A 27673-nucleotide genomic window follows, 5' to 3' on the forward strand; every position below is an offset into this window, starting at 1 on the left:
GTCACAAAGTTCAGCCACCAGGTTTGCCGTGACATTATCTGGGATACTGGTTTTTTTTCAATTTAATTTAATTTAATTTTTATTTGCATGAGGAGTTGAAACGAACTTTAGGGGGTTACTAAACAGGGACTGTTCAAGTCGAACAAACTACAGTTAGCAGGTGATTGGGGGAGGCCCAGCAATCCTGGGGAAGGCAGAGATGGAGGGGGGCAGAGGCTGATGTCTTTTTACAGCATGTGCACACACTATACCTGTGCATGAATTTGCCTCTCCTCCCGACAGGCTCACCAACCACTGAGCTATTCGCTAAACCTCTTCAGAACATTGTAAATGTAAAGCTGAAGGTAAATGAAACCACGACTTTCCTCAGCCAGCACAGGAGGAATTTGCTTTTTTGTTTTAGAAAAAGATTAATAAAAATATTGAAAAAATTCTTCTCCTTTTATATATTTTAACCTAGTTGAATTCAGAAGTTTCATACAAAACTATGGTACCTGGAAAGAACATTCAAGTTCACAACCAGCTGCAAAGAGGATACACACAATGCCTACAAGCAGCTAGTAAAATGCCTACAAGTAGACTAGTAAAACTCCCATGCAACATTAAAAGGTTAATGCTCCCTACTCCCTCATACCAGAGAACAAAAATCCCCATAGTTCGCCCAGCTCAACTAAGCTCTGAAGTGATAGCTGACAGGTGTGTCTTAAGCCATTCTTTTCCTTCCCACTGTAATCCAGACTGTGGGAGGATAACTACTGGGACTAACTTCTGAGGGCAGATGTGAATTTTCTGTGCCTTGATGGCTTCCCATCCCGGCTGGAGGCTTCCCTGGAAGGTGTTTTAGTGAAAATCACAGAGCAGGGGCTCACGGTCCAACTGTTGTGTCGATGGTGATGCCCTGTCGATGTGGGCAGCTGCAGCTCTCGCCGTTTCCTGCTGCCCGATGTTGCTACCCACCTCCCTGCACATGTACATCCTGGCTGTAGTGTCCACCCCACTCCCACCCCCAGCCCCACCCTAACAGCTGCTGCTTAGCTCTGCAGCCTCAGTGACGAAAACTTGCCTTCGCTGCAAACAACAATATCAGCCCCTGCCCCAACTTCTGGCCCAGATTGGTAAAGTGATACAGATAGCGCTCTCTGTAGGTCTCCAGGAAGATGTCGGCCTCTCGAGTCAGCTCCTCCTCTAGCGCAGTCAGCAGGGTCTCCTCCGGCTCCTTCATCTCCTCCCGGCACCGCCCCAGCAGTGACCTGCGCTTCTCCACGAACTGCTCCGCCATTGCACTCGGCGTCACCATCAGACAGCTGAACATGTGCTGGGACTGGGCATCCTACATTATGTGGGAGTGGAGGGGGGGCCCAAGGCGGTTAGAAGGAGGGGTGTGTGACCCCATCTCACTGGAGGACCCTCTACTTTCCCCCTCCCCTGCACAGCAACTTCCCACCTCCCCTGTGACTGAGATTGGGTCCCGGGTTGTGCCGGGCACTGGCCAAAACCCCCTGACTGAAATCAGAGCCCCCATTCTACACTGGAGTCTCCCATCTCTGCAGCCATCCTGGGAGCCAGACGTATGAACTCCTGTCTCCTGCCCCACAGCCAATAGCCCGTGGGACTGGCCTGGATTTTTCTCTGGGGTTCCCTTAGCTGCGGCCCAGCCCCCCACCCCACAGACTCACCTTCTCCCTCAGAAAGTCAGCGTGGTCTTGGCGGGCGCTGTCCATGGCTCTGTGGTTAAAGGCATGATGCTCATAGCGCCTTCTGTACGTCTCCAGGAAGGTCTGGGCCTCCTTATACAGCTCCACCTCTAGGGCCGTCAGCAGGGTCTCCTCTGGCTCCTTCATCTCCTCCCGGCACCGGTCCAGCAGTGACCTGCGATGCTCCATGAACTGCTCCGCCATTGCGCTCGGATCCACCTTCAGACACTCGACCATGCGCTGGGACAGGCCGTCCTGTGTGGAGCCGGAGAGGAGGGGGCCCAAGGCTGTTAGAAGGTGGGGGTTGAACCCCGTCTATCCCATGGACCCTCTGGCTACAGCTCAGCAACTTCTCTCCACCCCCCTGACCGAGATCAGAGCCCCCCCCGTGCATGGGTTGGAGTCTCCCATCTCTGCAGCCACCCTGGGAGCTGGAGATATGAACTCCTGTCTCCTGCCCCACAACCCACAACCCACGGGGCTGGCCGGGATGTTTCCCTGGGGTTCCCCGGGCTGGAGCACAGTTTCACCCTGTCTCACCTTCTCCCTCAGAAAGTCAGCGTGGTCTTGGCGGGCTCTGTCCATGACTCTCTGGTTGATGTTGTGACTCTGATAGCGTCTTCGGTAGGTCCCAAGGAAGGTCTCGGCCTCCCGAGTCAACTCCGCCTTTAGCGCCGTCATCAGGGTCTCCTCCGGCTCCTTCATCTCCTTCTGACACCGCTCCAGGAGCGACCTGCGCTGCTCCATGAACTGCTCCGCCATTGCGCTCGGATCCACCGTCAGACAGTCGGCCATGCGCTGGGACAGGCCGTCCTGCGTTGAGCGGGAGAGAAGTGGGAGAGGGGGGACACAAGGCTGTTACAAGGTGTGCGTGTGCGGCCCCATCTCACCCATGGACCCTCTGGCTACAGGAGAGCCACTTCCCCCGAACTCCGTGCCTGAGATCAGGATGCCTGTTGTACTGGGGTTGGGGTCTCCCATCTCTGCAGCCACCTCAGAAGCTGATACGAGGTCCCATCTCCTTCCAAAAAAACATAGGCCATGGGGATGGCTGGGAAGGTTCCCTGGGGTTCCCCTGCATGGGGCCACAACCCCTCTCACTCACCTTCTCCCTCAGAAAGTCAGCGTGGTCTCTGCGGGCTCTGTCCATGGCTCTCTGGTTGGTGGTGTGATGCTGATAGCGCCTTCGGTAGGTCTCCAGGAAAGTCTCGGCCTCCTGAGTCATCTCCTCCTCTAGGGCCATCAGCAGGGTCTCCTTCTCTGGCTCCCTCATCTCCTCCCGGCACCGCCCCAGCAGCCACCTGCGCTGCTCCTCGAACTGCTCTGCCATTGCGCTCGGATCCATCGTCAGACAGTCGACCATGCGCCGGGACAGGCCGTCCTGCGTGGAGCGGGAGAGGAGGGGGAGAGGAGGGGCCCAGGCTGTTAGAAGGGGCGGGTGTGTGACCCTGTCTCACCCATGGACCCCCCAGCTACAGCACAGAAACTTCCCCTCACTCCTGTGACTGAGATCAGGGCTTCCACTGTACATGGGTTGGATTCACCAATCTCCACAAGCACCCTGGGAGCTGGAGATATGAGCTCCCGTCTCCTCCCCAAAGCCCAAAGCCCACGGGGTTGGCCGGGATGTTTCCCTCTGGGGTTCCTCTGGCTGGGGGCGCAGACCCTTCCGCCCCCTGAACTCACCTTCTCCCTCAGAAACACAGCGTGGTCTGTGCGGGCGCTGTCCACGACTCTCTGGTTGTGGAAGGTGATGGCCATCTGTGCCGGGGGGACAAGACCGGGGTGAGCCGCAGTTCATGGGGCCCCGACTCCATTTAGTGGCTGAAGCTTCCACCGCAGCAGCCTCACGTAACAGAGAGATGCCACTAGGTGGCATGGCGGCCGCTTTCGGCGTCTGGTGCCCCTGGTCTCCAATTTGTTCCCTAACGGCAGCCCAGCCTCGGCTCCCTTCCCCGCCCCGACCTGCATTTTGCCCTTGCAGCACTTTCCTCTAGCCAAAGACTTTGCAAACCCCTGTCCCAGCCGGGCTTGGCCTGAGGCTGACGCCCGAGAGCACATCAGTGACGCCGGTTCTCACGGGTCTGGTGGTGTGTGGGGGCTTTTATTGATCATCAGGGGGCAGGTGGTTTGGGTGTGAATCTCAGCTCTTTTTTGCTGGGGGGAGGGGTATTATTCTGGGCTGGGTAAACTCTTGTTGTGGAGGAGCAATTGTTGGTCTGAGACCTGATCAACCCCCCATATTAAACCAGCTTTGGGCGAAACTCAGAGATCTCACCACTAAACGTGAAAAAAAAGAGAATTTTCTGCTGCTGACAAAGTATTCCCTCCCCAGGAATGCCCCTAACGAGAGTTATAACCACCCAGGTTGTAAAGTAGAAACAGCCAGGTGCTGTGAAATTAGGGAGGATAGAGAAGGAGACTCAACAAACATAAAATAAGCTAAAAGAAAAGGAGTACTTGTGGCACCTTAGAGACTAACACATTTATTTGAGCATAAGCTTTCATGAGCGACTGCTCACGTCATCGGATGCATTCAGTGGAAAATACAGTGGGGAGATTTTATATACACAGAGAACATGAAACAATGGGTGTTACCAGACAGACTGTAATGAGAGTGATCAGGTAAGGTGAGCTATTACCAGCAGGAGAGCGGCGGGGGGCGGGGGGAACCTTTTGTAGTGATAATCAAGGTGGGCCATTTCCAGCAGTTGACAAGAACAGTTGGGGGGAAATAAACAAGGGAAAATAGTTTTATTTTGTGTAATGACACATCCACTCCCAGTCTTTATTCAAGCCTAAGTTAATTGTATCCAGTTTGCAAATTAATTCCAATTCACCAGTCTCTCGTTGGAGTCCGTTTCTGAAGTTTTTTGGTTGAAGAATTGCAACTTTTAGGTTTGTAATTGAGTGACCAAAGAGATTGAAGTGTTCTCCGACTGGTTTTTGAATGTTATAATTCTTGACGTCTGATTTGTGTCCATTTATTCTTTTACGTAGAGACTATCCAGTTTGGCCAACGTACATGGCAGAGGGGCATTGCTGGCACATGATGCCATATATCATATTGGTAGATGTGCAGGTGAACGAGCCTCTGATAGTGTGGCTAATGTGATTAGGCACTATGATGGTGTCCCCTGAATAGATATGTGGACACAGTTGGCAATGGCTTTGTTGCAAGGATAGGTTCCTGGGTTAGTGTTTTTGTTGCGTTGTGTGTGGTTGCTGGTGAGTATTTGCTTCAGGTTGGGGGGCTGCCTGTAAGCAAGGTCTGGCCTGTCTCCCAAGATCTGTGAGAGTGATGGGTCGTCCTTCAGGATAGGTTGTAGATCCTTGATGACGCGTTGGAGGGGTTTTAGTTGGGGGCTGAAGGTGACGGCTAGTAGCGTTCTGTTATTTTCTTTGTTGGGCCTGTCCTTTAGTAGGTAACTTCTGGGTACTCTTCTGGCTCTGTCAATGTGTTTCTTCACTTCAGCAGGTGGGTATTGTAGTTGTAAGAACGCTTGATAGAGATCTTGTAGGTGTTTGTCTCTGTCTGAGGGGTTGGAGCAAATGCGGTTGTATCGCAGAGCTTGGCTGTAGACAATGGATTGTGTGGTGTGGTCTGGGTGAAAGCTGGAGGCATGTAGGTAAGTATAGCAGTCAGTAGGTTTCCGGTATAGGGTGGTGTTTATATGACCATCATAGAATCTTAGAATATCCAGGTTGGAAGGGACCTCAGGAGGTCATCTAGTCCAATCCCCTGCTCAAAGCAGGACCAATCTCCAATTTTTGCCCCGATCCTTAAATGGCCCCCTCAAGGATTGAACTCACAACCCTGGGTTTAGCAGACCAATGCTCAAACCACTGAGCTATCCCTCCCCCCACCTTATTAGCACCGTAGTGTCCAGGAAGTGGATCTCTTCTGTGGACTGGACCAGGCTGAGGTTGGTGGTGGGATGGAAATTGTTGAAATCATGGTGGAATTCCTCAAAGGCTTCTTTTCCATGGGTCCAGATGATGAAGATGTCATCAATGTAGCACAAGTAGAGTAGGGGCATTAGGGGACGAGAGCTGAGGAAGCGTTGTTCTAAATCAGCCATAAAAATGTTGGCATCCTGTGGGGCCATGCGGGTACCCATAGCAGTGCCGCTGATCTGGAGGTATACATTGTCCCCAAATGTGAAATAGTTATGGGTGAGGACAAAGTCACAAAGTTCAGCCACCAGGTTAGCCGTGACATTATCGGGGATAGTGTTCTTGACGGCTTGTCGTCCATCTTTGTGTGGAATGTTGGGGTAGAGGGCTTCTACACCCATAGTGGCCAGGATGGTGTTTTCAGGAAGATCACCGATGGATTGTAGTTTCCTCAGGAAGTCAGTGGTGTCTCGAAGATAGCTGGGAGAGCTGGTAGCGTAGGGCCTGAGGAGGGAGTCTACATAGCCAGACAATCTGCTGTCAGTTTGCCAATGCCTGAGATGATAGGGCGTCCAGGATTTCCAGGTTTATGGATCTTGGGTAGCAGATTAAATACCCCAGGTCGGGGTTCCAGGGGTGTGTCTGTGTGGATTTGATCTTGTGCTTTTTCAGGGAGTTTCTTGAGCAGATGGTGTAGTTTCTTTTGGTAACTCTCAGTGGGATCAGAGGGTAATGGCTTGTAGAAAGTGGTGTTGGAGAGCTGCTGAGCAGCCTCTTGTTCATATTCCGACCTATTCATGATGACAACAGCACCTCCTTTGTCAGCCTTTTTGATTATGATGTCAGAGTTGTTTCTGAGGCTGTGGATGGCATTGTGTTCTGCACGGCTGTGGTTATGGGGCAAGTGATGCTGCTTTTCCACAATTTCAGCCCGTGCACGTCGGCGGAAGCACTCTATGTAGAAGTCCAGTCTGTTGTTTCAACCTTCAGGAGGAGTCCACCTAGAATCCTTCTTTTTGTAGTGTTGGTAGGAAGGTCTCTGTGGGTTAGTATGTTGTTCAGAGGTGTGTTGGAAATATTCCTTGAGACGGAGGCTTCGAAAATAGGATTCTAGGTCACCACAGAACTGTATCATGTTCATGGGGGTGGAGGGACAGAAGGAGAGGCCCCGAGATAGGACAGATTCTTCTGCTGGGCTGAGAGTATAGTTGGATAGGTTAACAATATTGCTGGGTGGGTTAAGGGGACCACTGTTGTGGCCCCTTGTGGCATGTAGTAGTTTAGATAGTTTAGTGTCCTTTTTCTTTTGTAGAGAAGCAAAGTGTGTGTTGTAAATGGCTTGTCTCGTTTTTGTAAAATAAGCTGTGAGCCATGTTTTTATGCTGACCCTCTGCACAGAGAAGGTCACACCTAAGTTACCATTTGGGCATGAAAGAGAAAATGTAAAGAACCTGGGCAGGAAGAAGGACACATAGGTGCCAGGGTGTAATTGGTTAAAAATTCTGTTATTTAGGGGTGTGGGATATTGTGACAGATTTAGTAAATTTGAAAGAGGGAGCTAATTTTACCGATAGATGTAAATGAAAAAACAATGCTCTTTGGGAATCAACTCCGGAGAGCAGTACAACATCAAGCTGCAAAACATCCTACCCCCTGCAAGACCGTGACATGTATGGGCACCGGGAACCCCCCATGAGAGGATCCTGACTCACCATTGATGAAATTTCTCCATATATTGGGAGTGGTGAGCATATAAGATTTGCTTGGTATATGTATTCTGTGTGTGTTGTTAATAAATGAATGTAAAGAGCACAACTGTGTAAGACTTTCGCTGGGAAAAGGTACCGCAGACCCGTACAGCCCGGAGCCCCGAGGGGAAAGGGTGGGTACTTAAATTGACCCGGTTTCTTCCTGAGCCCCGTGGGTACCAATAGGTTTGCCAGAGGCTGGGAATGGGCAACAGGGGATGGATCACTTGATGATTCCCTGTTCTGTTCATTCCCTCTCGGGCACCTGGCATTGGCCACTGTCGGCAGACGGGACACTGGGCTAGATGGACCTTTGGTCTGACCCAGTGTGGCCGTTCTTATGTTCTTATGTGTCTTACACCCTGAGACCTCAGTAGAGAAAGGGCGAGGGTGCCCTAAATTGACTGGGTCACGCCTTGAACCCTAGCTAGGGTATAGGCGGGGGGGCCCTAAATCGACCGGGGAACACAATGACTCCGGAACAGTCTCTGCTGTGGCACTATTGTGGAGTGGCTATTGCGGAGTAGTCATTCCAGAATGGCTAGGCTGGTCTATCCCCCCCCCCCAAGGACATAAACTGCACCCCTCTCACCACAAATTCTCCTCTAGAAGAGGGCCTGGGTAGTACCTGTCCCAGGCGATCTGAGGCTGAAACCCAAGAGCACTTTGCAGTCCGTGCTTATGGGTAAGTCTCCACTGCGATGTAAGGCCAGAGTTAGTAGGAATTGAGTTAGCAGCCCCTGGGGTTGTTAACCTAAGGTTGGAGCATCTACACGCATTTGTAAGCCCAGGTTAGGACTGCAGTCCTGGCACACTCCACCCCAGGAAAAGGAGCAATCAGTGTGGAACCTCAGGCCTGCCTAGAAAGGCTGCAGGGAAGCAGCCAATCAGGGTGTGGCAGGCTCAGTTAAAAGGAGCTGCAGGGGTGAGCTGGGTTGTCGCTGGCTGGGACCAGAAGGGTAAAGAAAGACTAAAAGACTGTGAGACTCCACGGGGAAAGAGACTGGGGAAGGAACCCTGCTCACGCAGGGATAGGTCTGGGAAACTCTGCAGGTGAAGAGGCCTGAGAGAAGACCCTGAGAACTCAGGACAGAGATGGAGAAACTCTCCAGGCAAGGAGGCCTAGAGGAGACCCTGCTCATACAGGGAACAGAGAGAGAACCCAAGAAGGTGATGGGACAGAGTGGGAAGCACCCCAGGAAACGCAGCAGTAGCAACTAGTAATGAAAGCAGCAGGTGGCTGCTACTTGCAGGGTTCCTGAGTTGTGACCTGGAGTAGTGAGCAAGCCTATGGCCCCAGCCGGCCACTGGCGCAGTGGCCAAAGCCCTGAAAAGGGGGCAAGTTTAGTTTTAGAGCCTGAGAAAGGGGCTAGATGCTAGAGTGTAAACAGGCCCAGAGATGAGGCTCAAGCCCCCACAGAGGGCCAGCCATTTGTTGGACTGTGTTACCCTGAAAGGGGCTCCTTCGTGTATCTCAGACTATGTGTGACTTAGCCGGAGGGCTGAGCCACCCCTGACTAAGGCAACTGCCAACAGGGAGCACCGGGAACAGAAAATGGGAAGAATGCAGGATCGCCCCAGCTGGCAGGAGGCACTCATGAGAGGTGACTATTCCTTCATCACACCAACCCATAGAGGAGAATGGGGCATGTGAGGAGCATGAACAACAGTTCCCAGGAGCCACCTTGGCAGCGTTGCCAAATGGAAACATTTGGGGGGTTTGTGGGCACCTCAATGGTTTCTGCATGAAAAACCAAACCAAAATCGTCACTTTTGGGCCAGCTCTGATAAACTGCTGTTATTCACATGCCGACACACACAGGGCTGGTGTGTCTCCATGCCTGGGGACAGGCGTGTTGATGTTACGGGCCTCATGAACTGGAGATATATCCGTAGACTGGGCAACCCCCCCAGTATTAGTGACATTGCACCCCATATGTTTATGGAAATATGCTTATGAGTGAATATGATGTAACTGGAATATGCTTCATGCAAAAAGGTCTCTTGTAAGGTATCATTACAAAGCTTATAATCTACTGAGTGTGGTCATCCTATTTGTATGAACGTATCATTCTTGTAGCTGAAGTTATAATTATGAAGTTTTACTCTGAAGTCCTATTGTAACTATGCAAAGGGCAGGCCATTAATGGTGGTTTGGAATCTTGATGGCTCCCATTAACTAGGACAATTGGTTGTAAATGGCTCTGTTTACTTGAAAGCCTTCCTGTGTTCCTATAAGTCAGGCCGGGAAGAATGGAGGCTTGAAGTCTCACAGGACACGTGAACATGTCACATGATACTGGAATCCATCTTAAACCGGGTGCTTTTCCATTTAGAAGGAACGGTGGGAACCCAGAGAGACAAAGGATTCCCACCTTGTGCCAAAGATATAAAAGGGGGTGGAATAGAACAAAGGGGGCTGCCAGTCATGAGAAATCCCTAGTTACCACCTGAGCTGGAACTAACGAGAACTGTACCAGGGAAAAGGATTGGGCCCAGACTAGGAAGGAATCTAGTCTGTGAAAGAAGCTTATTGGAACATCTCTGAGGGTGAGATTTACCTTTATTCAGTTTCTTCATGTATTAGGTTTAGACTTGTGTGTTTTGTTTTATTTTGCTTGGTAACTTACTTTGTTCTGTCTGTTATTACTTAAAACCACTTAAATCCTACTTTTTTTACTTAATAAAATCACTTTTCTTTATTAATGAACCCAGAGTAAGTGATTAATACCTGGGGGAGCAAACAGCTGTGCATACCTCTCTATCAGTGTTATAGAGGGCAGACAATTCATGAGTTTACCCTGTATAAGCTTTATACAGAATAAAACAGATTTATTTGGGGTTTGGATCCCTTTGGGAGCTGGGTGTCTGGGTGCTGGAGATAGGTGACTTGCTGAGCAGTTTTTGGTTAAAGTCTGCAGCTTTGGGGGCATGGACCCAGACCTGGGTCTGTGTTGCAGCAGGCTAGTGTGTCTAGCTCAAGAAGGCAGGGTTCTGGAGGCCCAGGCTGGCAGTGGAAAATGGGCTCAGAGGTAATTCCAGCACGTCAGGTGACAGTCCCAAGGGGGTCTCTGAGACCGAACCAGTCACACCCTCCAGCATCAGCCACCAGCATCAGCATCAGCCACCCTCTAGTCTAGTCAAATTCTTCTACCTTGGAGTCCGAGAACCCGAGACCCTTTCCCAGTCACCTCCAGTAGGATGGCCCCAGTTCCAAGCACCTCACCAGCCCTGGCATGGACGACAGAGGGGAGACACCCTGCGATCAGGTCAGAGGCAGAGACAATACCTGACAGGGAGAGGAGAAGCCGAAGCGATGTTTCTTCATCACATCAGATAAATTCTGAAAAGGAACCAAAAGAAATCACCATGTCACAGACTCCACAAGGCTTAGAAAGGTTGGGAACATGGAGATGGCTCCCCTGGCGCTGAGATGCAGCCACCTCTGGGGTGGGGCAGCTGGGGAATTGGGGGTATTGGGGTCATTACTGACTGCAAGGGGAGAGCATCCCCTTCCTGCTCCCTCCAGCACAGCTGGCCAGTCCTCACCTTTATCTTGGCAGCGAGCTGTGTCCCGGTGAGCATCTCCCGATGCCGGTCTGTCTGGACATGTTGACTGGCCGAGCTCACCAGGGTGGTGACGTAGTCCCTCAGGCTCTCCCGGAAATTCTCACCCATGTCTGCAAAGGGGAGAGAGATGGACAATGGTGGTGGAATATAGGGCCTGTCTGATGCCCCTACTTTCTACCTTCCACATGTAGGCATGATCAGCGCCCCAATCACATTGCTCTGCACATGGCAGGGGGCTTAGAGCCAATGACCAGGGTCCATTACCTCTGAGAGTTCCCTCGCTCCCCATCGTGATCCGCTCGCCAGGAAAGGGCATCAGATAACAGCAGCTGCTGCTTCTCTTCAGTGCTTCCAGGGCCTTGGGGTGTTTGCAAGGGGACCTCGCCTCCAGCTTCTGCCGAGACAGGGGGAATCGTTACATTCACACACAAAAACCTGTGTTAACATTAGCCAGACCTGCCAGGCAGTCAGAGAGGGTCTGGAGGAGCCCGGCCTCGTTTGCGGTAGGAATTGGAAGGGGTGCAGTGAACAAGGCAGGGGACGGCAGGAAGAGAAAGGAGTGAGTCCCAGGGCTCAGCCTCCTCGCACCCCCTACCCCATTCCCAGTCTATCCAGATGCCTTGTCCCACCCTGCTCCTTTCCCTCCTCCTGCTCTGGCTTTTCTCCCCTCCACACTGCAATCAAGCAGCTTCCTCCTCCCGCCACCTGGGCTCACTGAGAGCATGGGAGAGACAGGAGGTCCCCTCTCAGTTCTGGTGCCTGGCCTGGAGCAGCACTTGCAGGGAAAGTCCAGCTTTGCTCCTGCAGCCCGAGGCTGGAGCGTGCTGGGTCGCTCTGTGGGGACGGGGCCATGCTCAGTCTGGGCGGCATGTGGAGCTGGGAGGGGTGGAGCATGGTCTGTGTAGACGGACTCTGCCTATGCCTGACACACTGGCCACCCCACCCCCCACCAAATTTAGAGTCCTTACTCTGCAGCGGGGAGGGCGGGGAGGATAGAGATGTTTAAAAAAAAAAAAGGAACATCAGAATTTTCTTTCAATATTGCCAAACAATTAGTTTTTTTTAGCCTCATTCTCAGAAACAGCTGGAGGGAGCATCCGCGAATTGAGCTGGCGGCAGAGAACAAGCATGGAAAATTTCAGCCCAAACAGTTACAGTTTGGCAAAGTTATAAGCAACTTTAAAGGGGTCTTATAATGGGATTTGTCACACAACCATTACAAAGGATGGGGTTACCAGCCCCTGAGAGGGGAAAGGCCCCGTGTCCCATTCCCCAACCCCTGAGCCAGCCAGTCCCCAACACTGGGTCTGGATCACAACTAGGCCCTGGGTCCCATTCCCCATCCCCCCCAAACCCCACACTCACCTGTCTGACTTGTCTCAGATGCTGCTCCCCACCCTGGGCTCCAAGGACCCGGGAGCTGCTCCAGTCCCGCACCAGTAGGTCCAGGTGCTGCAGGGGAGACAGAAGGGGAGTTGAGGGTGGGGGGACACTGGGACGTGGAGAAGGACAGTGTCTGCTGGGGAAACCTCAACCCCTCAGGAGTGGGGCTGGGGTGCAAGGGGCAGGAGCATGCTGTGGAGTGGAGGAGGGGTGCAGTGTGGGGATACATGGGGCAGAGCAGGTGATGGGGGAGAAGCCGTCTCACCTGAATGGGCTCCAGTCCATAGGCCTCTCCCACCACTTCGGCCACCTGCACAAACATCTGCAGAGAGAAAAGAGGGGCGGGGTGAGTCTGGGACCTGGGAGGTGTTTAGTTTGGGGGGAAATGATCCTCCCTGTGGACAGAAAGGGGCCTGATCACCCCCCACCCCCACACCTGAGCTTCTCCCTCTGCCCAGGGCAGAGAGCGAGGCCCAGCGAGCGCAAAATAAAATGTGAGATGGACAGAGACGATTTCAGTGGGTCAGAGAGAAAGAAGCTGCACCCGGCCATGGGAGTGAGAGGGAGGCTGTGGGACATGAGGGTCTGGCACGGGCGGGGAGGACTGTCAATGCACAACCCCTCCTCTATCCGGTTTCAGGGCTTTCTCCTTCTCTCAAGGTGCTCCATGGAGGTGAGGGAGGAATGCGGGGGGGAGTCAGTGGTCGAAATTTGGGGTCCTTTTACAAAGGGGTTCCACTCCACAAACACCCCATTGCCTAGGGCTGATGGATGCTTCCAACTTCCTTTGCACAGCCCCAGGGGTCAAACCACGGCTCTGCTCACGCCTTGAACAATGTCAGCACGTAGCATTTCCCTGAGCTCTGACTAGGCCTCCATATCTCTGCGTGAACCAGGTTTTTGCCAATGACAGAACCCGGGGCAGCGAGGACAGATAAAACCCTCCCAAGCCAACCCCTCCCCTGAACAGAGAATCCCCCCAGGGCTCAGTACAGGGGCAGGACACGCCATATACCACAGGTGGCAGTGATGTTGCTAAGGGTGCGACTGACAGAGGCTCGACCCAGCGGGGCTGGGGCTGGGTAAGAGGCTGGAGAGAAAAGAAAAGCAGTGCAGGGGGACAGAGCGACCGCCCCAGGACCTGGCCCCAGCAGCTTCCCACCAATGGCAGAGCTGGGCTGGAGGGGAGGGAGGGGTCCTAACTTTGGCCCAGTGGCCCACGCCGGATACCTGGGAGCAGAGAGCCAGGCTGGGCCGTGCAGTGACAGTGCTGACTCCAGAGGCCCACGTCACCGTGGGAGAGTCGGTTTCTCTCTCTGGGCCTCAGTTTCCCCACAGGAGCTATGGGGAGGGATAATAACGCTGTGGGCATAAGGGGAGAACCTGGCCCGGCCACATTCTGCACTGCCCGGCCTCACCTCCAGGTATTCGAGATCCGGGTCCTTCACCCGACAGCCAGTGTTCAGTATCTGCAGATAATCACGAGACAGACAGAGCTACAGCAACGAGCAGGGACGGCCGCCCCAGGCCCCTTCCCAGCCACGTCACCCGCTCCCTGCAGCACAGCGCCCCCTAGCGCCTCACTGGGGCATTGGGGCCGGCCCTGACCCCCAGGGGAGAGCACCCCCCACTGAGCCTCCACCTTGCTCCCTGCAGCACAGCACCCCCCGGGGAGCCCCCCAACCTGGTAGGAGCTGAGCAGCATGGAAAAGGCAGAGAGTTTGATGCTGGTCTCCTTGTTGCTCTCAATGTCCATGGAGCCCTCGGTGTCCATCAGCAGCACGGCCACCTGGGGGGGCCAAGAGTGAGCGTCCCAGGTCAGCTCCCGGCGTTGTCCAGCCACCCACGGCCCCTCCGCCCCCAGAGCCTGTCCCCTGCTCAGGCCCCATGGCCCCTGGCATCTCCTTCTCAACTTCCCCAGAAGTCCCCCAGGGTTAGCTCTTTACTTCTGTCTCTTCTCCATTCCCCCCTGTTCTCTCTCCACCTGGTTTCCTTCTCCCAGCCCCCTCATGGCCTCCTCCCCCTTCCCTGTGCACCCCCAATGCCCCCACTTACTTTCCCCGACTTGGCCGGGACTCAGAAGGGCTGACTCCACGCCCACACCCCGTTGGTGACTCGCTCCTCGTCCGCACGCCACTCGAACCCCTCCAGGGGCTCATCCTCCCGGCCCATCCATGACCCGTCCCTCGCGTCCTGCTGGGAGGGAACATGGTGGGGGAGAGGTCAGTGCAGCATGGGGGAGGAGAGTGACTGATACCCCCCCTCCTACCCTGGGCTGCAAACCCTGGGAGGGGGGCAGGGGTTAATTGTGCTAGTGTGGGGCAGGGAGGAATACGTGGTGACGGGTGTGATCGTAATCTGATAGACAAACAGACCCACGGCTGTCTAGACGAGAGAGAGACACGCTGTGTTCCAGACAGGCCGACAGATGCGTTAGGGTCCAGCCATGGCCCGAGCTAACTGGACATGGTGGGGGGCGGGCTGCTCACAACCACGTGTGCAGCTCTGAGCCTGCCAGCAGGGGGCAGGATAGGGCCGCTCACACCCACAGCTCACTCCTGCCCCGTTCACACTCACCGGGCTCCGGAGGCGGCGCAGCAGGTAGTTCAGAAGAAAGGATTTGCCCCGGCGCTGCTCCCCGATGATGGACACCAGGCAGACGGGGGCATCCCCCACCCCACCCTGCTCCAGGCAGCGGCTCAGGGCCTCCTCATCCAGGATCAGGTTCTCTTCCTCGTCCAGACGCACCAGCTGCACCGGGTGCCCCGGCTCCGGCTGAGCCCCCGGCCCCTGCTGCAGGGAGAGAGCAGGGTCAGACCTGGGACCCCACCCTCCAAGAGAGACTGTCCCATGGCCCCCTGATAAGAGCCCCATGCTCCATTCCCACCCCCTTGAGCTAGCCAGTCCCCTGCACCAAAGCCCCGTGACCCTTCCCAAGCCCCAACCCAGCCAGTGCCCGAGATCAGAGCCCCGGTCCCCATTCCCACCCCCCCAAACCAGCCAGTCACCCTGCCCTGGGGCTGCATCAGAGCCAGAACTCTCTGGAGGGGAAATGCCCCTAGATTCTTGCTGGAACACATCAAGGGAGACTGTGCCAGGCTAGGGAAGACATATAAAGAAATGGAGGCTAAAGTGATCTTCAGTGGGATGCTACCTGTCCCTGGAGGAGGAGAGCAAAGCCTAGACAAGATGCCGATAATCAACAGATGGCTCAGGCACTGGGACTAACGAGGGCTTGGGGATGTTCAACCACTGGGAGGTGTTCACAGACAGACGACTGGTTATGGGACGAATGCCACCTGCGTGGGGAGGGAGATAGACTTCTGGGGTGGAGGTTGGGACAGCTGAGGAAAAGGGCTTTAAACTAGGAACCCTGGGAGATGCTCATGGAACCTCCAGGCCTGATTCTCACACCGAGCGGGAGGCAAATCAAGTAGGAGAGGGCGCAGCAATGGAGAAAGGAACGACAGAGAGAAGGAGAACGCACGAGAAGAAGATCAATAGTGCCAAGAGCACCTACACTAACAGTCAGGTGGCCGATACTGGCAGTAAAATGACTGTACCTACCCGCGTGAGAAATCTGAGCAAAGCCAAGCAGAATCAGCAAGATGTCTGCTCAGCAATGCCAGGAGCCTGGGTGACAAAATGGAGGAAGTAGAACTATGGGTGCGGGACGGGAAAACAGATATTATCGGGTGAGCAGAACCATGGGGCAGTAGCAGCCATGGCTGGATTACAGGAAAGAAAGAAGAAAGGCAGAGGTGGTGGAGTAGCATTGTCTGCTCATGACGAGGTGGAGTGGAAAGAAACGAGAAGGGATGGAATGGATAAAACAGAATCAGTTTGTGTCAAAATCACTGTGGGGAAGAAAGCTACCAGAGGCCCCCAGGGACAGTGCTTCGGGTCTGCTACAGACCCCCAGAATCTGGTTTGGGGGTGGATAGAAACCCCATGGATAGTTTGAATGAAATAAATACCACTGGGAATTGTGTGATTATGGGAGACTTTCGTTTTCCAGACAGAGATTGGGGGAGAAGAGCTACTAATAATGGTAGGGCTTGGATATTTTTGTATGTGACGGCTGACAGATTTCTTCACCAAGTAGTCACTGAAGCAACAAGAAGTGAGATCAGACAGCTGCAGCAGCACAGGAGCTAGCAAACAGAGCTGTAAACAGGGGAGTTTGAGTGGGAGTTTGAAAGCGGAGTTTGTCTTGTGGTGCTTGTGTGGGGTTTGGTTTTGCTGTGGGTGGTGGTGTTTTGGTGTGGTTTGTGTTTCCCAGATTAACAGGATTTAGGTGGGAAGGCTATGACAGATTCAGAGGTGGCAGTGGGAGTGACCCATGTAGCAGATGACACAATGAAGATGACTGGATGTGGAAGCTGTGGTATGTACATGATCCTGGAGGGGGCACCTGGTAAGAGTTTTGTCTGCATGAAATGCCGTCTGATAGAGCTGATGGAGGAAAAGATCAGAGGTTTGGAGATGCAGGTGGAAAGTCTGGTAGAGTTTAGGATGGGGTTTGAGCAGATGATGGAGCAAAGACATGAGGTATCTGAAGGGAAAAGCTCAGACTTGCAGATGGAAGCAGGATTAGGGAATTCTGAGGGGAGACTGGGTGAGGAAAGTGGTCAGTGGAAGCATGTGACTAAAAGAACTAGGCAGAGGAAAAGACGGGCTAGTGAAGGAGAAATAGAGCTTCAGAATAGGTTTGCAGAGTTGGAAAATGAAGAAGGGGCTCAGCAGGTAGTCACTGAAGGTGACAGGGCAAGGAAGAAGAGAAGAGCGGTTAGTCCTATAGGAAAAGGGGAAGAGTTAATGGAGATTACACCAAATATGAGCCCCAGGAGGATACAGGATGGGTTAAAAAGGATTACAAGGGAGAATGGGAATGGAAAAAACTTGCAGCCAGAGGGAACAGGGGATAGACTGGAGAATAGCACCGTCACTAGGAAAAGGCAGGTCTATGTGATTGGGGACTCTTTATTGAGAAGAATAGATAGGCCTGTAACCAGAGCTGATCCAGAAAATAGGAGGGTGTGCTGTCTTCCAGGTGCTAAGATACGGGATGTAGACCTGAGGTTAAAAAGGATTCTAAAGGGAGCGGGAAAGAATCCCCTAATTATCCTTCATGTGGGAACAAATGATACGGCTAGATTCTCACTGGAAAGTATTAAGGGAGACTATGTTAGGCTGGGGAGGACGCTTAAGGAAATTGAGGCTCAGGTGATCTTTAGTGGGATTTTGCCTGTTCCTAGAGAAGGGCAACAAAGGTGTGACAAGATTATGACTATCAATAGATGGCTTAGGCAGTGGTGCTATAAGGAGGGCTTTGGGATGTATGGCCATTGGGAGGCATTCATGGATAGAGGACAGTTCTCTCGGGATGGACTTCATCTGAGTAGGGAAGGAAATAGACTTCTAGGATGGAGGCTGGCACAACTGATTAAGAGAGCTTTAAACTAGGAATTTGGGGGAGATGGTTGGGAGATGTCCAGGTAATCTCCACGCCAGAATTTAGCATAGAGTGGAAAGAAAATGAAGTAAGAGTGGATACAGCTGTAGGTAGGAGGAAGGGCAGTGTAGATACAAGTCTAATAGGTTATACTGGTAGTGAAATAACCGTGCCTAATCGGGTACAGAATGTGAGTGAGGCCAAACAGCAAAAATGAAGATGTTTGTACACTAATGCAAGGAGCCTGGGTAACAAAATGGAGGAACTAGAGTTACTGGTGCAGGAAGTGAAACCAGATATTATAGGTATAACAGAGACCTGGTGGAATAGTCGTCATGACTGGGCTACAGGTATGGAAGGGTATGTGCTGTTTAGGAAAGACCGAAATAAAGGTAAAGGTGGTGGAGTAGCACTGTATATCAATGATGAGATAGAATGTAAAGAAATAAGAAGCGATGAAATGGATATGACTGAGTCTGTCTGGGCAATAATTAAATTGGGGAAGAAAACTATTAGAGCCTCCCCTGGGATAGTGCTTGGGGTGTGCTATAGACCACCGGGATCTAATTTGGATATGGATAGAGCCCTTTTTAATGTTTTTAATAAAGTAAATACTAATGGAAACTGTGTGATCATGGGAGACTTTAACTTCCCAGATATAGACTGGAGGATGAGTGCTAGTAATAATAATAGGGCTCAGATTTTCCTAGATGCGATAGCTGATGGATTCCTTCAGCAAGTAGTTGCTGAACCGACTAGAGGGGATGCCATTTTAGATCTGGTCTTGGCGAGTAATGAGGATCTCATAGAGGAAATGGTTGTAGGGGATAATCTTGGCTCAAGTGATCATGAGCTAATTCAGTTCAAACTGAATGGAAGGATTAACAAAAATAAATCTGCAACTAGGGTTTTTGATTTCAAAAGGGCTGACTTTCAAAAATTAAGGAAATTAGTTAGGGAAGTGGATTGGACTGAAGAATTTATGGGTTTAAAGGTAGAGGAGGCCTGGGATTATTTTAAATTAAAGCTGCAGAAGCTATCGGAAGCCTGCATCCCAAGAAAGGGGAAAAAATTCATAGGCAGGAGTTGTAGACCAAGCTGGATGAGCAAGCATCTTAGAGAGGTAATTAAGAAAAAGCAGAAAGCATATAGGGAGTGGAAGAAGGGAGGGATCAGTAAGGAAAGCTACCTTATTGAGGTCAGAATATGTAGGGATAAAGTGAGACAGGCTAAAAGTCAAGTAGAGTTGGACCTTGCAAAGGGAATTAAAACCAATAGTAAAAGGTTCTATAGTCATATAAATAGGAAGAAAACAAAGAAAGAAGAAGTGGGACCGCTAAAAACTGAGGATGGAGTGGAGGTCAAGGATAATCTAGGCATGGCCCAATATCTAAACAAATACTTTGCCTCAGTCTTTAATAAGACTAAAGAGGATCTTAGGGATAATGGTAGCATGATAAATGGGAATGAGGATATGGAGGTAGACATCACCATATCTGAGGTAGAAGCGAAACTCAAACAGCTTAATGGGGCTAAATCGGGGGGCCCAGATAATCTTCATCCAAGAATATTAAAAGAATTGGCACAAGAAATTGCAAGCCCATTAGCAAGAATTTTTAATGAATCTGTAAATTCAGGGGTTGTACCATATGATTGGAGAATTGCTAACATAGTTCCTATTGTTAAGAAAGGGAAAAAAAGTGATCCAAGTAATTATAGGCCTGTTAGTTTGACATCTGTAGTATGCAAGGTCTTGGAAAAAATTTTGAAGGAGAAGGTAGTTAAGGACATTGAAGTCAATGGTAAATGGGACAAAATACAACATGGTTTTACAAAAGGTAGATCGTGCCAAACCAACCTGATTTCCTTCTTTGAGAGAGTAACAGATTTTTTAGATAAAGGAAACGCAGTGGATCTAATTTATTTAGATTTTAGTAAGGCGTTTGATACTGTGCCACATGGGGAATTATTAGTTAAATTGGATAAGATGGGCATCAATAGGAAAATTGAAAGGTGGATAGGGAATTGGTTAAAGGGGAGACTACAACGGGTCCTACTGAAAGGTGAACTGTCAAGTTGGAGGGAGGTTACCAGTGGAGTTCCTCAAGGATCAGTTTTGGGACCAATCTTATTTAATCTTTTTATTACTGACCTGGGCACAAAAAGTGGGAGTGTGCTAATAAAGTTTGCAGATGATACAAAGCTGGGAGGTATTGCTAATTTAGAGAAGGACAGGGATACCCTACAGGAGGATCTGGATGACCTTGTAAACTGGAGTAATAGGAATAGGATGAAATTTAATAGTGAGAAGTGTAAGGTCATGCATTTAGGGATTAATAACAAGAATTTTAGTTATAAGCTAGGGACGCATCAACTAGAAGTAACGGAGGAGGAAAAGGACCTTGGAGTATTGGTTGATCATAGGTTGACTATGAGCTGCCAATGTGATATGGCTGTGAAAAAAGCTAATGTCGTCTTGGGATGCATCAGGAGAGGTATTTCCAGTAGGGATAAGGAGGTTTTAGTACCGTTATATAAGGCACTGGTGAGACCTCACCTGGAATACTGTGTGCAGTTCTGGTCTCCCATGTTTAAGAAGGATGAATTCAAACTGGAACAGGTACAGAGAAGGGCTACTAGGATGATCCGAGGAATGGAAAACTTGTCTTATGAAAGGAGACTCAGGGAGCTTGGCTTGTTTAGCCTAACTAAAAGAAGGTTGAGGGGAGATATGATTGCTCTCTATAAATATATCAGAGGGATAAATACCAGAGAGGGAGAGGAATTATTTAAACTCAGTACCAATGTGGACACAAGAACAAATGGATATAAACTGGCCACTAGGAAATTTAGATTAGAAATTAGACGAAGGTTTCTAACCATCAGGAGTGAAGTTTTGGAATAGCCTTCCGAGGGAAGTAGTGGGGGCAAAAGATCTATCTTGCTTTAAGATTAAACTCGATAAGTTTATGGAGGAGATGGTATGATGGGATAACATGGTTTTGGTAATTAAATATTCATGGTAAATAGGCCCAATGGCCTGTGATGGGTTTTTAGATGGGGTAAGATCCAAGTTACCCGGGAAAGAATTTTCTGTAGTATCTGGCTGATGAATCTTGCCCATATGCTCAGGGTTTAGCTGATCGCCATATTTGGGGTCGGGAAGGAATTTTCCTCCAGGGCAGATTGGAAGGCCCTGGAGGTTTTTCGCCTTCCTCTGTAGCATGGGGCATGGGTCACTTGCTGGAGGATTCTCTGCTCCTTGAGGTCTTCAAACTACAATTTGAGGACTTCAATAGCACAGATATAGGTGTGAGGTCTTTTTTAGGAGTGGTGGGTGAAGTTCTGTGGCCTGCATTGTGCAGGAGGTCAGACTAGATGATCATAATGGTCCCTTCTGACCTAAATATCTATGAATCTATGAATCAGTTTAGATTTAGTATTGGTAAGTAGCGAGGACCGCACTGAAGAACTGGCTGTAAAGGATAGCCGTGGTTCGAGTGACCATGAGCTATTCAGGTTAAATTAAATGGAAGGATAAAGGAAATCAGGTTGGCAGCCGGGGGTCCTGGATTTCAAAAGGCCAAACTGTAAAACATTAAGGGAATTAGGGAAGTGGATGGCCTGCAAACCTCAAGGATCTGGATGTGGAAGAGGCTTGGAATTACTTTAAGTCAAAATTGCAGAAACTCTCTGGAGTCTGCATCCAGAAAAAGGGTTGCCGACCAAACTGGATGAACCAGGATCTCAAAGAGAAATTAAGAGAAAGCAGAAAGCCTACGAGGAATGGAAGATGGGATGGATCAGCAAGGAAAGCTGCCTTCTGGAGGTCAGAAAGTGGAGAGAAAACTGAGAACTGCCAAAGGCCTAGCAGAATTAGACCGTGCAAAGGGAATTGAAACAAACACTAAAAGGTTAATTAGCCTTATAAATAAAAAGAAAACAAGGAAAGAAGAAGTGGGACCACTAAGCACTGAGGGTGGGGTGGAGATTACAGATATAGGTGTAAGCAGAGGTTGAATGAGGTCTCCCCTGACATCGGGTGGTGAGCTGTGGAAAAGGACTTCAGGAGCTGATCTCCTTTGGATGGGCACACCCACCCTGCCTAGGTGCTCAGCATGATGGGATTGCTTGCCCAAATGGTCACCTTTGGCTGGTGTTGGATCCCCAGTCTCCTTGTCATTGGGGCATGAAGGGCAGCAGAACTGTACCTGGCCGACCCCGATGGAACACACACACACTCACACTCATACTCACACACACATGTATGTGTGTTGTGGGCCTTGCCTAAGGGTCCCAAACACCACTTGTCCCTTCCTCTCTCCACTGTGTAATAACAGAGCTAAGTGAGACTCAGTTGAGAGTCTTGTTACAGGCTGCAGAGCTGAAATCGCTGATACCTAGGTCAATGTATTAGATCTGCTTTGGGACAGTGTCTCTGATGCAAGACCCTGCCCAGTGTGCCCCAGCCGTCAGGCTCCCCCACGAACAGCTGAAATCACTGAGAGCTGTGTGAAGTGGGGGGCCCAGAAGTCAGCTTGATGTGGCCAGCAGGGCGGCTGGCGGAGAGGGGTGGCAAGCGGCCAGCAGGGCGGCTGGAAGAGAGGGCCAGAGAGCAGAGCCCCACAGGGAGGCACGGCAATCGGCGATAGGGGTGACAAGCGAGTGCCCGAGCCGCGGAGCGAGTAATGTGCCTCCTTCTCTCCCCCATCCCGTTTTCACCTAGGGTGGGAGGTGAACCCTGCAGATGCACCTGTGAACTCTGGGGCTGCACTGGCCAAGGACAGCAACTGTGAATGGGGTGCAGAGAAGGGACGGGCACGTTAAAGGGAATTTTGGGTTGCTGGCTTAAGACCCTGCAGGAAAAGGGCACTGCCCAACCTACTTGGGGTGGGTCTTTTGCTCATGGTGTATGTTTATGAACCCTGTTTGTGGTGTTTTCCCAAATTAATGCCGAGGTACTTCCCTCCTTTTATTCAAAGTTTCTTTTCTACACTCAGACTCTGTGCTTGCAAGTGGGGAAGTTTTGCCTCTGAGAGGCTCCCAAGGGTGGTGTGTAAATTTCTCAGGTCACTGGGTGGGGGCTCGTGCCAGTTCTGTGTTGTATTGTTGAAAAGAAACCCCGAGATATTGAACCGGGCCCTGGTTGCTGCTGGCTCCACCTGGAAGAAGGGTTACATGGGTTTGGCCCAACAGCTAAACAAATATCTTGCCTCCGTTTTTAATAAGCTTACAGAGATGCTTGTGGCAAGATGGCTAATGAGAACAAGAATACGGGAGTAGAAATTGTCACTGAATTGGCTGAAATGGAAGCCAAATTCAAACAGCTTAATGGGACCAAACTGGGGGGTCAGGACCATCTCCACCAAAGAATATTAAAGAAACTGGCACACAAAATTGCAAGCCCAATAGCAAGGATTTGTAATTAATCTGTAAAAGTCAGGGCTTGTATCCCATGATGGGAGAATGGCTAATATAGTACATATATTTAAGAAGGGAGAAAAGAAGTGATCCAGGAAACCACAGGTCCATGAGTTTGACCTCAATTGTATGCACGGTCTTGGACGAAGGTTTGAAAGAGACAGGAGTTAAGGACATAGAGATAAATGGTAATTGGCATAAAATACATTCTGGCTTTCCAAAAGGTAGATCATGCCAAACCAACCTGATCTCTCGCCTTGAGAAGATAACTGATTTTCTAGACAAAGGAAACGCAGTTGATCTAATCTGCCTGGATTTCAGTAAGGCATTTGATACAGTGCCACATGGAAAATTAAATTGGAGAAGATGGGAATTAAGATGAGAATCGAAAGGTGGGTAAGGAGAGGTTAAAAGGGAGACGACAATGGGTCAAACTGAACGGTGAACTGTCAGGCTGGAGGGAGGTTACTAGTGGAGTTCCTCGGGGATCGGTCTTGGGAGCAATCTTATTAACATTTTCATTAATGACCTAGGCACAAAGAGTGGGAGTGTGCTGATCAAATTTTGGGATGACCCACAGCTGGGAGGTATTGCCAGTACGGAGGAGGACCGGAATATCGTACAGACGATCTGGACAACCTTGAAACTGGAATAATAAAAATGGGATGAAATTGAATAGTGAAAAGTGCAAGGTCATGCATTTTGGGACTAACAACAAGAATTTGTGCTACAAGGTGGGGACATCTCAGTTGGAAGCGACAGAGGAGGAGAAAGACCTGGGTTTATTGGCTGATGACTGGATGACTATGAGCCGCCAATGGGATGTGGCCGTGAAAAAGGCTGATGCAACCCTAGGATGTACCAGGTGAGGTACTGTATTTCCATCAGAGACAGGAAGTGTTATTGCCATGATACAAGGCACTGGTGAGCCCCCATCTGGAGCAGAGTTTGCAGTTCTGGTCTCCCACGTTTAAGAAAGATGAATTCAAACTGGAACAGGTAGAGAGAAGGGCTACTAGGATCATTCAACGACTGGAAAACCTGCCTTAGAAGAGGAGACTCAAAGAGCTCGGCTTGTTTAGCCGAACCAAAAGAAAGCTGAGGGGAGCTATGACTGCACTCTAGAAACACAACAGAGGGATAAATACCAGGGAGGGAGGGGAGTGATTTAAGTTAAGCACCAACCTTGACACAAGAACAAATGGCTATAAATTGGCCAGCAACAAGTTTAGCCTTGAAATTAGACAAGGGTTTCCAACCATCGGAGGAGTGAAGTTCTGGAACAGCCTCCCAAGGGGAACAAAAAACCTAACTGGATTCAAGACTGAGCGTGACAAGTTTATGGAGGGGATGGTATGATGAGGTTGTCTACAAAGGCATATGGCTCATGTGTGAAGGCTCGTACCAAATATCCCCAAGGGCCAGTGATGGGACACTAGATGGGGAGGGCTCTGAGTTACTATAAGCAATTCTTTCCCAGGTGTCGGGCTGGTGGGTCTCACCCACATGCTCAGGGTCTAGCTGATCGTCATATTTGGGGTTGGGAAGGAATTTGCCCACAGGTCGGATTGGCAGAGACCTGGGGTGCGGGGGTTGCCTTCCCCTGCAGCACGGGGCACGGGTTACTTGCAGGTTTGAACTAGAGTAAATGGTGGAGTCTCTGTAACTTGGATTCTTTCGATCATGATTTGAGGACATCAGTAATTCAGCCAGAGGTTCGGGGTCTATTATAGGAGCGGGTAGATGAGGTTCTGTGGCCTGCAATGTACAGGAGTTCAGACTAGATGATCATGATGGTCCCTTCTGGCCTACCAGTCTATGAGTCTGTGTGTCCCCTTCCTCACCCTTCTGAGACAGCCAGTCCCCACCCTGGACCCAGATCAGGGCTGGTGCCCTCTAAAGGGGAAAGGCCTGGTGTCCCATCCCCTGCCCCCATGAGTCAGCCAGTCCCTGCCCTGCGGATGGATTGGGCCCAGCATCCCCTACAAGAGAAAGCTCCTTTTCCCCTTATCCGGCCTGTCTGGTCTCACCAACTCAGTCTCTTCCTGCAGAGGCTTCGCGATTTTCTCCGCTAGGTTTTTGACGTGTGTGTCTGGGATCATCCTATCCCCGGAGCAGGGAGCCCGGCAGTCCGGGCAGCGGTGCCCCTGGGCTGAGATCTGGCTCCAGTGAGTCGAGAGGCAGCCCCGGCAGAAGTTGTGGCCGCACTCGATGCAGAGGGGGTCTTTCAAGACGTCCAAGCAGATGGAGCAGGTGACGTCCTCCCAGAGTTGTTCCATCCCCCTGATCCCGCAGGCCTGGGGAGATCCACTGGGTTAGTAGCTAGCACATGGGAACATCGGGGCTAAGATGCTACCGCAGAGGGGCTGGGAGCCAGGACTCCTGGGCTCTACTGTTAGTTTTCACCACTCGGCTGGGTAAGTTTCCAATCACGGTTGTGCGCTGGCCACTCCCATTTTGGGGCAGGGCTGGCAAGTGCCTCTCTGCTCATGGGGTTTTGGGTTACCTGGAGCCCGGGAGTGCAGCCCTGTCCCCCTCCCAGCTCTGCAAATGCCCCTCACTCCCAACCCATAACCCCCTACTATCCCAGCCCTGCCCCCTTCTCTGCCGGTGCCCCTCACTCCCGACCCACAGCCGCCTGCTAGCCCAGCCCTGGGCTCCCCGCAACCTCTGCCGGTGCCCGTCACTCCCGACCCACAGCCCCCTGCTAGCCCAGCCCTGGGCTCCCCCCAACCTCTGCCGGTGCCCCTCACTCCTGACCCACAGCCCCCTGCTAGCCCAGCCCTGGGCTCCCCCCAACCTCTGCCGGTGCCCCTCACTCCCGACCCACAGCCCCCTGCTAGCCCAGCCCTGGGCTCCCCCCAACCTCTGCCGGTGCCCGTCACTCCCGACCCACAGCCCCCTGCTAGCCCAGCCCTGGGCTCCCCCCAACCTCTGCCGGTGCCCGTCACTCCCGACCCACAGCCCCCTGCTAGCCCAGCCCTGGGCTCCCCCCAACCTCTGCCGGTGCCCGTCACTCCCGACCCACAGCCCCCTGCTAGCCCAGCCCTGGGCTCCCCCCAACCTCTGCCGGTGCCCCTCACTCCCGACCCACAGCCCCCTGCTAGCCCAGCCCTGGGCTCCCCACAACCTCTGCCGGTGCCCGTCACTCCTGACCCACAGCCCCCCGCTAGCCCAGCCCTGGGCTCCCCCCAACCTCTGCCGGTGCCCCTCACTCCCGACCCGCAGCCGCCTGCTAGCTCAGCCCTGGGCTCCCCACAACCTCTGCCGGTGCCCCTCACTCCCGACCCGCAGCCCCCCGCTAGCCCAGCCCTGGGCTCCCCCCAACCTCTGCCGGTGCCCCTCACTCCCGATCCGCAGCCCCCTGCCAGCCCAGCCCTGGGCTCCCCCCAACCTTTGCCGGTGCCCCCCACTCCTGACCCACAGCCCCCTGCTAGCCCAGCCCTGGGCTCCCCCCAACCTCTGCCGGTGCCCCTCACTCCCGACCCACGGCCCCCGCTAGCCCAGCCCTGGGCTCCCCCCAACCTCTGCCGGTGCCCCTCACTCCTGACCCACAGCCCCCCGCTAGCCCAGCCCTGGGCTCCCCCCAACCTCTGCCGGTGCCCCTCACTCCTGACCCACAGGCCCCTGCTAGCTCAGCCCTGGGCTCCCCCCAACCTCTGCCGGTGCCCCTCACTCCTGACCCACAGCCCCCCGCTAGCCCAGCCCCGGGCTCCCCCCAACCTCTGCCGGTGCCCCTCACTCCCGACCCGCAGCCCCCCGCTAGCCCAGCCCCGGGCTCCCCCCAACCTCTGCCGGTGCCCCTCACTCCTGAGCCACAGCCCCCTGCTAGCCCAGCCCCGGGCTCCCCCCAACCTCTGCCGGTGCCCCCCACTCCTGACCCACAGCCCCCTGCTAGCCCACCCCTGGGCTCCCCCCAACCTCTGCCGGTGCCCGTCACTCCCGACCCACAGCCCCCTGCTAGCTCAGCCCTGGGCTCCCCCAAACCTCTGCCGGTGCCCGTCACTCCTGACCCACAGCCCCCGGCTAGCCCAGCCCCGGGCTCCCCCCAACCTCTGCCGGTGCCCCCCACTCCTGACCCACAGCCCCCTGCTATCCCACCCCTGGGTCCCTCACCCAGCTCTGCCAGTGCCCCTCACTCCCGACCCGCAGCCCCTGCTAGCCCACCCCTGGGCTCCCCCTCAGCCAGCTCTGTTCCTGTATCTCACCCTGGTGAACAGACGCGAGCACAGACTCCGAGGTTAATTCTCCGTTTGTCTCTGACTTTTCCCCTCTGCCTCCCTGGCTCTCTGCGTGTCTCTCTGCAGAGTGACGGGCTGGCCACTCCCCACTCAGTTTCATTTTCAGCGTCTGGGTTTGGTCACTGGATGCCGTGGGCATGACTGAGGGCTTTCCCTAGAGCCCTTTGCCAAGGGGGCGCTTGTGTAAGCGGGGGAATGGTCCCACGATTGGGGAGAACTTTCCTGGCTTCTGCAGGGCCCCGGTGGAATCGGACAGGGAAAGGA

At 52.4% G+C, this 27673-nt stretch overlaps 1 pseudogene; it reads right to left on the minus strand.

Moving 5' to 3' along the window:
• Positions 1-1045: 1045 nt before the first annotated feature.
• LOC144930592 (RING finger protein 112-like) lies at positions 1046-25447 on the minus strand (annotated as a pseudogene).
• Between the last annotated feature and the right edge of the window lie 2226 nt (positions 25448-27673).

This window comes from Lepidochelys kempii, chromosome 6 (assembly GCF_965140285.1).
Source record: "Lepidochelys kempii isolate rLepKem1 chromosome 6, rLepKem1.hap1, whole genome shotgun sequence".
Classification (NCBI taxonomy): domain Eukaryota; kingdom Metazoa; phylum Chordata; order Testudines; family Cheloniidae; genus Lepidochelys; species Lepidochelys kempii.